Genomic DNA, 10,307 nt, shown 5'->3' on the forward strand with positions numbered 1-10,307 from the left:
TTACTTATCTGTGTGCCTCTTGCTGAATATAAGCTTTGGTAGTATTTGGTAGGGGAAGCTAGGTGGTGAAGTGGATAGTGTGCTAGACCTGGGGTCATCAAGATTCATCTTCATCAGTTCAAATCTAGCTGTGTGACCCTGGGCAAGTCACTTCACCCTGTTTGCCTTGGTTTCCCCCTCTGAAAATGAACTGGAGAAGAAAATGGCAAACCACACCAATATCTCTGCCAGGAAAACTTCAAATGGGGTCACAAAGAGTCAGCCACAACTGAAAAATGAGTAAAAGTATTTGGTAGTATAGAAGTATTCTGGCAGAATATAAACCTTTAGTGGAATTTTAGCTTCTTCTTCTCCCTACAAGGAGCTCATCCTTTTCTCTGCTTGAAACTGAGCCCTTGGGCTCTGGCATCACCCAACTCTAAGGTGACAAATCCACAAAGCAGCTTCAGGGAAGTGAGTGGAGTCTAAGACTACCAACAAAAATGGCAGTTTCCAAAGTTTTGACATGGGAGCTATAAAGACAGAGCAGCACAATTCTTTCGCCATTACTGACTTACTGCTTAAGCTACAGCCAAGTTTCATATGTTTGTTTTCCTTCCTCTGAAATGGGTAGATAGATTTATGACTAGTTTTCTTAGGGAAAGGATGAGAATACCTAAGGAATATCACTAATACTAAAACTAATGATTTATATTTCTACAGATCTTTCTGGTACTTCCTATATATTATGTCATTACATCAGAACACTGTGAGGTAGGCAGATCAAATAGGGATAAGAACTAGAATTGTGGTTTGACAGAAAGAATCTCTCAGATCAGGTAACTGGTACTAATGCAGGTCAGAATCTTGTCTACAATTTATAGTTTTAGAGAGTTGTCTGTCATGCAGAGGTGTCAAACTCAGAAAGTGATCACTGACATCACATGTTGACTTACAAAACCACAAATTAATATTATCTATGTTGCACTGTGTTATTTCTTTTTTTAAACATTTCACAATTATGTTTTAATCTGGTTTCCACAGCACTTGGAGTTTCATTGGCACTGGTGGTCATGGCACCTTTGAGTACCTTGACCAAGGTCACATGTCCATTATTATCAGAGGAGAAAGCTGAGCCTCATCTTCCTGGCTTTGAGGATTGCTCTCTATTGACTCTTTCTCAGGTTGCCTTAGTTCAAATATTCTTCATTATTCAGAAGAAGGGTGTATGGGGTGTTCAGGAGGTCTAATATTTCTGTTGTGAGGGCTGCCAAGCCCTTTTCAGGGTTTCTCCTCCACCTTTGGTGTCCACCCAAGTCTTACCTTGGGCTCCAAGAAGTTGGAGTGTGCACATGGCCATGCCCCAGTAGAACCATCTTGGCAGCCAGGCTTAAACCAGATTGAGAGAGACCAACAGGCCTCAAACCTGTCTGAGTCAGGGGGATGTCTACCCCAAATATGTGAAGACGTCCCCCAGAGGAATGGGCAGATGAGAACAATGTGTTCCAACAGCCATGAAGGTGGCTGACACAGGTACTTGTGGAGCACTTAGAGCTTGTGCACCAAGGTCATGCACTGCATGATCTTGACTTTTGTCCTGCCACTGGACTTTGATGACTCTGGAAGAGAAAGTGAGACTGATTGACTTGCGTAACTCTCTCTTACTTAAATCCAGTTCATGCGTAAGTGAAGACATCATCTGTGATGTCACCAGTCCTCTTTGAAAAGGAAGGATGAACAAAAATAATAACATTATACAGAAGAGGAAACTAAGACTGAAAGATTAGGTGATTATCTCCCATCACAGAGATGATCATTAAAAGAGCTAGACCTCAAATTCAATTCTTTGCAATACAGCTACAATGTTCTTTTGACTCTATCCCCTGTGCAGGTAGAGTTAATGACTAAGTTTAGGAATAAGTCTACCATTGAGTCAAGGCACAGCTCTAGGGTACATTAATCTTCAGTAGAGTAAGAGGAGAAATTACCAAGCCCCAATCGACATACTCTCTGGAACTGTAGTAATGTAATAATGAAATGATTCCTGGACTCTTCACAGACCAGCACATACATATCTCAATTTAGTCATCCATGATCCCCATAGTAGCCACTTTGTATAGCATTGTGCTCTCTCAGACTTCTGCAAAGCAATAATTGGGAGAAAAAAATTCAGTGCTAGGGTTCCAAATGGATGAAATCCACTTTGACCAAGAACAAAATATTTAAATAGTAAGAAAATTGCCTTTTGCTCCTCCAGTGTTGCTTTGGAATGATCTTAAGGCTGTGTCTGCTGACTTGTGAGAGGCACTTTATCCCATGTGTAATTCTTCATCAAGCTAACTGGTCAGAAATTTCCCATCGCGATGGAAGGGACTTTCCATTTCCCCTTCCTCCTCTCCCAGCTCCTTCTTAAATTGTTTACAACACATATTTTAAGCATTGACTATATGTAGAATGCTGTGGGAGTTGCAAAGATGAATAAGACACAGTCTTTTCCTTCCAGCAGCTTGCTTGTCCATGTCCCATCCCTTCACTGTGACTGTACCCTTTTCCAAATCTGTCTTGGGTCCTTTTCTTGTCTCTCTCTATACTCTCAGTCAGTGACATCATTTCGTTCCCATGGTCATCTTGGTAAAGATAGCTATGAGATCAAAATATCAAGGCTTATTCTTTCTCCTGAGATCGAAGTTGGCATTGCCAAATGCCTCTTGGATACTTCAAACCAGACATCTTGTTGATACTGCAAACTCAACAGATCCTTCACTCAAGTTTCTCCAAGAGTTTCACTTTTCTCATGCTGAGTTTAGCATATTAATGGGAAATTTAGGTTGGAAATGTGGGACTGGATTTCAGGAGAGATTAAAGTTAGAAATATGAGTTTTTCATCCATTTATGGAGAGATAATCATCAAACTCATGGATGTTGATGAAATCACCAAGAAAGAATATAGGGGAACCTTTCGGTCTGACCTGCAGCTGCTACTTCTTATATGAGTCACTTTCCTCACTGGGTATGAGCTTCTTGAGAACAGGGGCTGTCTTTGCTTTCTATTCATGTCCCTGCCAACTAGCATGTTATAAGCTCTTACAAAAGCTTTCTCATTTCTTCTTACACTCATTATCTATGTATTTGTGGTTTGATATAGAGGATCTCTCAGATTAGGAAACTTCTATCAATGCAGGTCAGAACCTTCTCTGCAATTTAGAGTCTTGGAGAGTTGTCTGGACTGCAGAGATGTCAAACTCACATAGAAATGATTGTCCGACACCACGTATTGACTTAGCAAACCACAGATTAATATTATCTATGTTGTACATAGCCACCACCCTAATTTAGGCCCTAAGCACCTCTTGCCCAAACTCTTCTTGAGGAGAAAGATTATTTTATTATCGTGTTTGCATTTCCAGTGGCTAAGGTAGTGCCTTGCACATAGTAAACACTTAACAAATGTTTGTGGAATGGAATGAAGTGGACGGACTGGAAGTTGCTGTGGTTCTATGATTCTCTTATCAGTATTAAAGAGGTTTTTCTGTTAGGAGACCAGAGTGTTCCAAGGGATGTAAAATATGAATGTTAAAATGACCAGTACTAATAATAACGGACATTTCATAGAGCACATTAATGTTTGCAGAGAACTTTCTATACATTATCTCACTTGATGCTCATAACAACCCTTTGCAGGAGGTATCACAGGTATCTGCCTTTTTACAGATGAGAAAACTGAGATTCCAAGAGGTTTAGTGACTGGTTCATAATGATGCAGCTAATGAATGGTAGAGGTGAGATTCAAACAAAAGATTCTCCTGCCTCCATATTTTTTAAATTTTACTTATTTATTTTAATTTTCAACATTCACTTCCAAATTCTGAGTTCCAAATTTTCTCCCCACCTCTCCCTCCCTCCACCTACCCCAAGACAGTGTGCATTTTGATTACCCCTTGCCCCAATCTGCCCTCCATTCTCCTGCCTCCATATTCAGCATTCTTTATCATCGAACACATCATAAGGATCAGGCCAGGGATTAGTTGGAGCAAAGAGGAACATGCGGAGCCAAGGACAGGTCTCCTAGAGAAAGGAGGGGGAATAACTTGCAAAGGAGAGCAACAGAGATCTGGACAAGGTGATAAAAAACAGTTGTAGTATAAACCTCAGAGGAGTAGAGAATGTTGAATATTGGCAGGAGAGGAATACCTTGGAGGTGGTGGGGGAAACCAGTGCTTAGCGCAGTGCTTGGTACATAGAAGCATTTAGTACAAATTTAATTAATTCATGCATTCATTCATTCATGATATGAGGAATCTTTTAAGCCAAGTTTCCATGGGTACCAGAAGATCATTGGATAATAGGACTGAAAGGGACCTTAAAGGCCATCTAAGTCTAGCCTTGAGGTTTTGACCTTGGGTGACTTAGAAAATGATGGCATCATTATCAGAAAAAGGGAAGTCAGGAGGAGGAAACAAATTTTTTTTGGTGGGGGGAGAAGCAGTTGATATATTTAGTATGAGACCTGAGTCCCATTTCCCCAACTCCCCCTTATGCTCAGCTTCCAGAACTCAGTGCTAAAGAGATGGCTAATTTCTACATTTCATGGATATTTGGTCATACAACCTTGAACTCAGATGGGGAAGGTTTGTGCTAAGAGGAGGGGTGAGTATTGAAGTCACGTGAAAGAGAGCAGACTTGTTTTACTTGGACCCAGAAACTAGAACCGGGAACAATGTGTGGAAGTCGCAGACAGGCAGCTCGCTGATCCACAGAGGAAAACCTTACTAACAAAGAGAGCCTTAACAGAAGTGGGATGGGTTGCCACAGAAGGGGAGGGGTTCTTCCTCCCTGAGATTCTGGTAGTGCAGGCTGGGTGACCCCAGGAATACTGTAAAGCAGGGATACTGTAAAGCAGGTAGCGGTTGGGCTAGGTCACTGAAAGGTTCTGAGGCTCTTTTCCAGGAATCGTAGCTGGTGATTCTGGTGATTCTGTACAGGAGGGTAAAAATACAAGTTCTAAGATTCCCAGTCTTCCCACAGATGGATTTTCAACTCCCAGGAGGTGCTTCAGCCTCGGGTCTGTAAGTAAGGCTCTAGAGTTGTTACGTGCTCATCATTCTTGGGGAGTTATATTCAAAGTTATAAAATCCACCAACATGATCCTGCAAGCTCTAGAATGAGTAAGGTTAACGTGTTTGGCATTTTCCAGAGAAACCTAAAACCCTTATGATTACTTATAAAGTCAAAGACCACCGAAAATCTATGTAAAAATGAGTATGAAGCAGAATTGAATAAGAAAAAAGACATCCTCCACCACACCCACCTCTCCTTCCCTCTGTCATACCACCCATCCCCCAGAGTTCTCCTTTTCTCTCTCTCAGTATGACTTGAAATGATACCCAACTCCCCGGAGGCCTTACAAGCTCCCTCACCAGATAAATTAGCAGCAGTGCCTGGCAATCAGATCTACACAAAGCCTTTTTCTTTTCTCTCCCTGCTTAAAGTGATTTGCTAAAGGACTCTCTTCTTTCAAAGCCTTTTTAGCACCTTTGGTGCCCTAACTGGCCCCCATGGAAAAAATCTGTAACAAGTCTGGGCTGTTTTATCCTTCTACTTGGTGACCTCTGAGTTCCTAGCTAAGAGCACATCTTCTCCTCCAATCTAACACTTTCTTTCTCTTGAAGGTAGCAATTTCTAAAGCAAAGAAGGAAGTTCAAGAGCTCAGGGCTTAAAAGGCAGACTGTTGATGTCAATCTGAGTATCCTTCCCCACCCCCGGCTAATTTATAGACCTAAGGTGGCATACAAATAGGAAAATCTAGGCCAATTCGCTAAATTACTGACCACCTGAAGAAATAAAACAATTCAAGGCTAAAGAAATATGCTTAATTAGTTCAAGCTAAAATTAAAAAAAAAAAAAAGAGGTGGCTAGGTGACCCACTGAATAGAGGGATGGCCCTGGAGTCAGCAAGAACTGAGCTCAAATTCAGCCTCAGACATTTAGTAGCTGTGTGACCCTGGGCAAGTCACTTAACCTCTGTTTGCCCTAATCCACTGGAGAAGAAAATGGCAAATCTTTGCCAAGTAAACCCCATGGACAGTATGGCCCACAAAGTCATGGATAGTCTGAAAAACTGAACAACAACAAAAAATTTTAAAAGTGTATGGGTATCTGTTGGGGGTGGGGGAGGGATTCTATTTATAAGAAATGTGGATGTTGAGAAGATAAACTTTTTCTCTCTGATATAGCTTGGGCTTGCTAATCAACATTTATATGCAGATTGTAATCAAGTAAAAAACAAAAACTTGAGTTTTCTGAACCCGGTGTTGCGGTCTATGTTAATGTCTTCTTTTTCCTTGGTGTGTATTTTTTCCTCTAAGCCTAATCTCAGGCCTGACTCTAAGTCACATATGTTTTGTGCAAACTAATACCAGAGAAACAGAGACAGAGAATTTGAACAGATTTAAATATGTAGAATATTTAATGAACCTTTGAAACCTACCAAGTTCCATGAAAAGCATATCAAGTTGTACAGTTTTGAAGTCACAAGCTTTATCTCAGTTATACCCATCTAAAACATGGGTAGGATCAGGGCAAATCAGAGGCAGAGTTAAATCTGCCTTCCTAGCCCACTCTAGACCCTTCTCTTCCTTACAATAGCCTCCCTTTTCTTTGTGATAGGGGATTCCCCACTGTTCAATGCCCCTATGGTGATTGCTACCTGGCCCTTCCTCGCATACCTGTGGCCTCCCACCTGAGCCTTTCCTTCCCTGGCAAAACCCTAAATCTATCTTTAAAACTTTCTTTTTCCTCCTGACAACCTCTCACCTCCCCACCCCTCCACCTCTGGTCAACATTCAACTGTCTGTATATTATTTCCACAGTAGAGTTACTCTGATATTATACAAATTATGTTGAGTCAAACTGAGAAAATCTTTTACACTAATTACTAATAAGTAATAATGACTTAACACGCAATCTCTCCCAGAGGCAACTGTATTTTAACAAATACAGTCTCTTAACTACAAGGAATAAATATCTAATCGTGGCATTTCATGTATTATGGCAAGTCTATGGGAGAGGTAATTGTGGGCATAATGTCTGTCCTGAGAATCTCCCAAACAGCACCAGATAAATAGCCACCTACTCCACCTATAGGCAAGGCCAAAGTTGGCCAGAACAATATTTCTTGCCAGCAGAAAATATATATTTATTATTATTACTGGATGAAAGTCACTGCAGGCTGTATTTGGTGTGTGAGATGTCTCTTCTAATGTGGAAGTTTGGACAACAAAACACGCAGTGGAAAGGTTGACTCCAAGGTTGACTCCAAAAGACCTGAATTCTGGCACTGCCTCTGTCTCTAATTAGCTATGTGATCTCAGGCAAGGTCTATAATCTCTTTAAAACTCAGTTTCTTCAACTGTAAAATGAGCGGGTTGGATCAGATGACCCCTAATGTCCCTTCCAGCTCTGATATTCCATGTTCTATGATCTTAGCTCTTTTGGTAGATTTTTTTTTTTCAAAAAAATCAACTTCAAAGATGTCTGAAGACTTTGAGGTCAGAGTTCGTTACATTCACTCTCTTGCACTCTGTGTCTTGAAAGGGCAGATATGGCCTTATTTCTCTCGGTCTCATTCACCTACTCCAACAGAGGGCATCGTAAAGTGTGTGCTATGCTAGAAAGAGCCCCCAAGCTGAATCAGAAGACCCAACTTAAGTCCCAACTCTGTGGCTCACCAGCTGGAGGACCCCTGAGCAAATTGCTGCACCCTTCTAAACCTCAGCTCCCTCATCTGTGGGCTAAAGGACATTCACACTAAGTGTTTTCACTTTGTAAACTTTAGAGCACCATCTGAAGGTGAGCTATTATTATTTAATGACTGACTGACTAAAGGGATATTACTGCTCAGTGAGCAATGATCTTATAACCATGACCCTAAGGCACTCACTTCAAGGTTCTGAATCATGGAAGAATGTTTAAATTAGATTCACTCTATTTATTAAAGTAGGAAAGTAGAATAACTTGAGAAAGGGGTTGCAATCACTGGGTTTGAAACAGAGTTCTTGGTCATTCCACAAGTAATTCATTTAACCAATCTTGGGCCCCTCCTCCCCAACCAACCTCCCAATGCATTCTGGTTAATTGAGGCTCTACTATGTTTTTCTTGATTGGACTGACAGAAATCCCAGACTGCAAAATCAACTAAGATTTGAAAATGAAAAATACGGGAGTAGAGAGGAAGCATCAGCCAACATTCCTATGGAGCTTCCCTACCCAAGATACCCCCCTATTACCTGGAGCTCATCCTCACTGGAAAGCTGAACAGATTACAAACCGCAGAACAAGTTTAGCTCAATTTCTGTGGAGACAATATGGTACTAAAGAAAGAGCTCTGGATTTGGAAACGGAAGACCTGGGTTCAAATACCCACTTCATCATGTACTTCCTGCATGGCCCTGGACATGGGCTTCAGTTTCTTCATTCATAAAATGAGGGGATTGGACCAGGAGACATTTAAGGTCCCTTATAGCTATAAATCTATGGTCCTATAATCCTACTCCATGAGAAAGAAAAATGGTGTCATGACGCTAAGGTTAAAATCATTTCTACCATTTGTAAGGTAGAAATGTGCACCTATCTATCTTCCAGGGAAGTTATGGGATCAAGATGGAGGAAGTATGCTGTGAAAATACAAAGAGTGAGATTTAATCATTCTCTAAGAGCTTTTCCCGTTTCATCACAGATCCACCCCTGAACACTGGGGGAACAAAATAACAAGAGTGCATTTTAGGATGTGCTGAACTGACACATTTCACTCAGTACAGACAAAACTAGACAGGTCTGTTTAATTACACAATAGGCTATTAATACATGCTTTTAACAGGTAAATGCTTTATGATCTCAGCATAAATCAGTTCTGCTGGCAAAATGACAATAAAGTTGGCGCTGACATTCTTGAGTTTCTGCTGCAACTAAAAAAGCAAAAGATAGATTCCACCCACCCTGAATGAGCTGAAACTCATTACCTCATGAAACAATGAGAGAATTAATGAATTATATTTACCATTTAAGCTCTTAAGGTCCCTCCTAGGAAGAATAATAATAATTTACATTAACATGGTATTTGGCATTTAGGTATTGGCATGTTTATTTACATCATCAAAATACATCTGCTTAGTTTTCACTTTTCCAAGGCAACATGGAGAGACAATGAAGTGGAGAGAAGGTATCTGAACTCATCAAGACCGTGGTTCAGACTCTGCTTCTTACACATCCTGCACAACCACGGACAAATCACTCAGCTGCTCGAATCTCAGTTCATCTGGAAAATGGGGACAATAACACTTGCACTAAGAAACAGCATGATTAATGAATAGAGAGCTGACCTTGGAGTCCAAAAGACCTAGGTTTAAGTCCTACCTCCAATATATAGGTTTTGTAACTATGGAAAAGTTACTTAGCTTCCCAATGCCCCAGGTAACTTTCTGAGACTATAGGTTACAGATGAGTTGTTAGTTTGCATTGGTGGAGAAAATCACAGGTCTGAACTCACTCCCTCCCCCCAAGTGTTTATTCTAAGTTCTTCAAAGACTTTCATCTTCATTGGAAAGGATGTTTCCATGCTCATAATCTTTTTGAGAGCAGGGACCATATCTTTTACACTAAGGATGAAAAATGTCTTTTGCACATTTTGACCTTTCCCTAGTGAGTGGTAATGTAGACGCTAAATAAATATTTGTTGGATAGATGGACGGATGGTTAAATGGTTGGATGTTCCCTTCACCCACTTTATAATCATTCTTCTTTTGGAATCTTGTATTAGAAAGATTCCAGTCCAAAGCATGGAGCCTTTACTAAATATTCTCTTTTGTTGTTCAGTCTACCTCTTCGTGGCCCCATGGACAGTACAGTTTTCTTTGCAAAGATACTGGAGTGGTTTGCCATTTTCTGCTGTAGTTTGTTCTCTGTTATCAGTCTTCATAGAATGTCTGCTAGGAGGCTCAGGGAAGAGAGAGCTGGACCAGGAGTCAAGAAGACCTGAATTCAAAACCCACCTCCAGCATTTATTAACTGTGTGACCCTGGGCCAGTCACTTAAACTCTGTCTGCCTCATATCCCTCCTCCATAAAATGAGATTAATGATAGCATCTACTTCCCAAGGAGGCTGTGGGAACCAAATGAGATAATATTTGTAAAGTACTAACCGGAGTATGTGGCACATAGTAGGAAATGAACAAATGTTTGTTTCCTTCCTTCTTTATTTGAATAAATGGGCTGTATAAAACTCTTCTGATACCTTTTTGTTATTTGTAAGACATGAGAAATTTGGTACATCA

The sequence above is a fragment of the Notamacropus eugenii genome, chromosome 2 (assembly GCF_028372415.1).
Source record: "Notamacropus eugenii isolate mMacEug1 chromosome 2, mMacEug1.pri_v2, whole genome shotgun sequence".
Classification (NCBI taxonomy): Eukaryota; Metazoa; Chordata; class Mammalia; order Diprotodontia; family Macropodidae; genus Notamacropus; species Notamacropus eugenii.